General features: G+C 39.7%; 1 pseudogene; it reads left to right on the top strand.

The window, feature by feature from the left end:
• Positions 1-655: 655 nt before the first annotated feature.
• LOC102856447 lies at positions 656-1,000 on the top strand (annotated as a pseudogene).
• The last annotated feature ends 4,541 nt before the right edge of the window (positions 1,001-5,541 follow it).

The raw sequence follows: 5,541 nt of genomic DNA, 5'->3' as shown, positions 1-5,541 counted from the left end.
GGATGAGCTATAAACATAAATAGCTATCCATTTTCAGTGGACTTGCCTATCCTTGGTCAAATTATCATAGTCTACTATTTATGATTCCTTGGAAAGGGGCATCATGCTGGGGAAAGTGGAGGGTCAGTGAAGGAGGTGATGCTCAACAATATGTACTGAGAGGGTGACAGCATCTAATGGGATCAAGTGGGTCAGAGACGATAAGGATGACACAGGACAGGAAACGGTTCAGATCTATTGTTTATAGGTTCACTATGGGTTGTAATCCACTCAAAGGCACCTAACAAGGACGACTTATGAAACCGCTACAATTCCATGTACAGCATGAGGCTTATTAAAGTCTCCTATTTCTCTGCTGATAAGACAATACTTAGCATGCATAGTAATTATATAAACATCTCCCAAAAGTTAAGAGCAGGAGTCCCTGGGTGATGTAAATGGGTAAACTCACAGTTACTAATCAAAAGATTAATGGTTCCAAACCCAACTGGAGGCACCTCAGAAGAAAGGCCAGAAGGTCTATCTCCAAAAGGGCACACTCGTGCCCAGTCCCTGCACTGCTTCCAAGGACTTAGCTGCCTCCTTCCTGGGGGCCCTTACTTCCCAACACTCCTTTCCACAGGTCATTTCCACTGAGGAAAAGGAATCACATCCTATGTCCACTATGCAGAGCCTCCACTCATCCATCCCCTTTGCTGATGCAAATAAAGATGATAATCTGCTTCCTGCTGCAGCTGAGGATTATATCCACATAAGAAACCAACAGAGAAATGGTAAGAAGATATTTAGAACTGCCCAAGGAATCACTAATGATTACAATTAAAATTAAATGGTAAAGGCATTTAAGAAAAAAATTTCCTGCAATGGCACCATATAGTAATGAGCAACCAGAATATGGAGAATAATTCAGCTACAGGGTGACCAGCACAAGAACATATGCCAGCTCCTTGTAGAGATTGGGCTGGCTCAGGACGACCAGCTGAAGGTTCAGGGGTTTTAAGTGCTTGTGCTTACTGAAGCTTAAGGATTTATTTGCAACCAGTAGGAAATTTACTTTCTGCCCCTTTTCACAAGTTTATAGCTTGTATAATGCAACCATTTAGGGTCCACTGTTAACTTGAGCTAGTGTAACTCCTTCACTCAACACACTGAGAACTGGGCGGGGAAAGGCAGGGGGTGGTGGATAGACATAGCCATGAAAACTCTTCACAACACCTGGGGTCACCATGAATCAGAAGCAATTCTGTGACAAGTGGGAATGGTTGAAAATATTATTTCTCAAACCAGAGTCCTCTCACTCCTCATTGCCATCAAGTCAGAACTGATTTACAACTGACCCTCTAGTGGGTTTTTGGAGGCTGTAAATAGCAGGAGAGATTTTCCATCTTTATCACAAGGAGAGGTTAATAAATTAGAATTGTCAGAAAGAATGGCCTTTGCAATAGCAGAGCAATTCCCTACAGACTTTGTCACTAGAGCTAAGAAAAAGAGTTATTTTAAGGTGCTTTCAAGTCAAATGTGACTTACAGCAAACCTATGAACCACGGATCTGAACTCTGTCTTATCCTGTGCCATCCTCATCATTTCTGATACACTTGAGCCTAATGCTCTAGTCTCTTTGTCAATCCATCTCATTGAAGGTCTTCCTCTTTTTTTATATTTTTTTCTTCTCTGACACTTGTCTCTCAAACATAAAATCAGACTAACAAGTCTTGTCACCCTTGTATTTCTCTGGGAATTTCTGTGGCACTGGAATGGAACCCCTCACCAGGAACATCCACTGATGTTATGAACAGTACAAAAAACAAATTTGACCACTTTTTGTTGTTGTTGTGTATCATCAATCGGATCTGATTGTCAAAGGAAGAGATTGCCCCTCCTTCTCCAGCAGAGCATCTGGTGGATTTGAACTGTGTGTCTTTGGGATTATAGCATAGCTTCTAGCCACTAGGCCACCAGAGCTCCCTTCTTCCTCTCTTTTGTTAACCCTCTATCTTTCCAAACATGATGTCCCTTCCCATACGGGGGTAAAAACCTAACCCTCCTAACAACATGTCCAGACTACATTAAATAAAGCTTTGTTGTCTTTGGCTCCAACGAGAACTCTGGCTTCACTTACTCCAAGACTGTTCTGTTTTGGTTTTTTTTTTTTTTCTTTTGACAGTCCATGGGATATTTATCATTCTTCTCCAACGTTACTATGCAAAAATAAAAATTCTTCCTCTATCATGCTTATTTACTCATTGTTCAGCTCTCAAATATATAGCAAGTGATTGAAGACAATACCCTGACTCAGACACATCTTAGTGTTCAAACTGACATCATCAACTATCATTAATTTGGAGAGGCCCCTGACAGCAGACTTTCCCAATGCAAAAAGTCTCTTGATTTCCTGACTACTGGTATCAAGGGTGTTGACTGTGGATCCAAACGAAATAGTTGACAATTTAAATCTTTTCTCTTTCCATCATGATGTTGCCTATTTGCCTAGAGATGAGGATTTTTTTTCCTTATTAATTTTAATAAAAGTTTACAGAAACTTAGGGTTTCCAGTCATTCACTGTTGCACTTTTCTCCCTCTCCACCCCTTCCTCCCCAATTCGCTCTTCTCCTTGAAAAGAAAAAAACAACACAAAAAAACTCTTTCATTGTTATGGAATCCCTCCCCCCAAGTCCACTCCCCTATGCAGCCACTCTTCTCTCCCTCGTCTGTTTCAATGCAATATACATCATTCCTCCCCTCCTTTTCTGTCTTCCCTCAACCCTGATGTCAGTCCTGTTTTACAACGGTGGCCCTATGCAATATTTGAACTTTTGTGACTGAGATATTTAAACTCAGCATAATGTCCTCCAAGGTCACCCATTTTGCATATTTCATGACTTCCTTGTTTTTCAATTCAGCATAGTATTCCATTATGTGAATATACCAGAGCTCCTCTATCCATTCGTTTATTGATGGGCACTTTGGTGGTTTCCGGCTCTTTGCTATTGCAATCAAAGCTGCAATAAACATGGGTGTGCACAGAGGTGAGGATTTTTGCCTTCTTGAGCTGAGACACAATCCTTATTGTGCTGTAGTCTTGGATCTTCTGCAGCAAGCGTTTCAAGTATTCCTTGTTTTCACCAAGCAAGATGTGTCATCTGCATGACCCAGTTTGTTGATGAGTTTTCCTTTGACCTTAATGCCATACACATCTTCATAGACTCTAGCTTCTCAAATTATTTGCTTAGCATACAAATTGAATAGGTAGAGAGACAAGATATAGCCCTAATTCACACCTTTCTTGATGAACACCTTCCTTGATTTTAAAACATGCTGTATCCTCTTGCTCTGTTCTCACTACAGCTTCTTGCTCTAGGTACAGATTTTATATAAGCACAATTAAGAGTTCTAGGATTCCCATCCTTCTCATTCTTGTGTTAGCTACACAATTTGTTATGATCCACACAGCCAAATAAATATCTTTTCATAGAAGATAAAACACAAATCAACATTCTTCCGGTATTCTCTGTTTTCTATCAAGATCCATCTGATATCAACAATGGTATCTCTGGTACCAGGGTATCTTCTAAATCCAGCTTGATCTTTATGGCCATTGTACTGTTCTACTCATTTTTGGATGATCTTCAGCAATGTTTTGTTTGCATATGATATTAATGACATTGCTCAATAATTTCCACATTCCTTAAATCAAATCTTTCTTGGTGGATGGATTTAAAGGCCAGCTATGTGGCCTTAGGTAACTTACTTAATCTTTCCCTTTCTTCATTACTTTGACTCTACATTGGAGATAATAATAATAATCTCATAGCAGTATTGTGCGTTTCACTCAAACTGATACATTTAGAGTACTTAAAAAAATGACCGAATGAGTAAGAGTAAATTAAATGGGTAATACATAACTCTAAGAAAATGGAGGTATACTTAGCACCTACTCTAGATCATAGACAGAGACCCAAAGGAGAAAGATATGGTTCTTGCACATGATACGCTGAAAACCAAGTATGGAAAAAAAATACATAAATATGAAAGACTGAATTAACTGTTATTGTTGTTGTATACCATCAAATCAGAATCACCTGATAGCTGACCAACAGGTTTTCAGAGGCAGTAAATCACACAGAAGGAGACTGCTCATCTTTCTCCTGTGGAGTAACTTGTGGAATTAACTGTGTAATGCATAGGCTTTTCTCCTGTGGAGTGACTGGTGGGTTCGGATCACTTAGCTTTCTGTTGCTAGCCAAGAATTTAAGCATAGTGTCCCCAGGGTTCTCTATGGGGATACTATATTGCTGTCAAGTGCCATTGAGATGGTTCAGATTTATTGCAACCCTGAGTACAACAGCATGAAACCCTGACTAATCTTTCACAGCCTCACAGTCACTGCTATTGCAGCCCTTCTGTCAATCTATCTTGTTGAGGGTATTCCTCAATTTTGCTGACTCTCTAGTTTATCAGGCATAATATTTTTTTTCCAGGGACTTACCCCTCCTAATAATATGCTCAAATTATGTGAGACTAAGTCTTGCCATACTCACTTTTAAGGATCATTCTGGCTGTTGTTGTTGTTATGGTTGTGTGCCACTCAGTCAGAACTGACTCATAACTGACCCTTACGGGGTTTTCAGAGACAGTTAATCACACAGGAGGAGATTGCTCATCTTTCTTCACTGAAGCAGTTTGTGGATTCAAACTCCATGTCCTTGGTTTAGAAGCACAACTCCTTAACACTAAGCCATTCCTGAAGAGGAAGCCTTATGAGACAGTTTGGGGTTTGTCACTTTTGAGCTCTTCCTTAAAAGCAAAGAACATAAATTCAATGGGCAAATATTGGGCAAGTGATAGGGAGCAGGCATTCCAAGTAGAAATGGACCATTTAAAAGAAAAAATTGGAAGGTAACCAAAGACTTAAAAGGAGTCACACATATTTGAATGGGATGAGAGACGTGTGGCAAGAAAAAAGGCTACAAAAGATAACACTGACCACAATATAGAGATGCTTTAAGTAGTAGAATGGGGAGATGTTGTGGACAATGAATGTAAAGAATTGCCTTGTACCAGGGAAGTCTCAATCAATCCCAAATCATTTAACTTTAAACCTTTCCTTCTCCCTTCCCCTCCCCATTCCTTTGATTGCCCTTTCATATTAAGCTAGGAGCTCTAGGAAGATACTAATTTTTTTAAGACTACAGGATAAAATTAATTACATTTAAAAGATAAATTGGAAATGCTTTGAACCGGCTTTTACTGGAGCTTCCCAATTCCCCATTTTAGAGAGCTCTGGTGGCCCTAATGAATAAGGAGTTACACTGCCAACCCAAAGGCAGGTGGTTGGATTCCATCAACTGCTCCTCAGGTGAAAGATGGGGAATCTCTTCCCATGCAATTTACAGCCTCTGAAAACCTGTGAGTGGGTTCCAGCTCTATGGCAATGAGGGTTTTTTTGTTTGTTTGTTTTTAATTTAGGTTGTTTATTTTTCATTTCAATGAACATCTACAGAGATTTTGGGATTCCATTCATTCATTGTTGCACCCTTCTC

This window comes from Elephantulus edwardii, unplaced genomic scaffold, assembly GCF_000299155.1.
Source record: "Elephantulus edwardii isolate Elephantulus edwardi_28Jun2011 unplaced genomic scaffold, EleEdw1.0 scaffold00061, whole genome shotgun sequence".
NCBI classification, from domain to species: Eukaryota; Metazoa; Chordata; class Mammalia; order Macroscelidea; family Macroscelididae; genus Elephantulus; species Elephantulus edwardii.
This window is presented reverse-complemented; position numbering and strand designations above follow the sequence as displayed.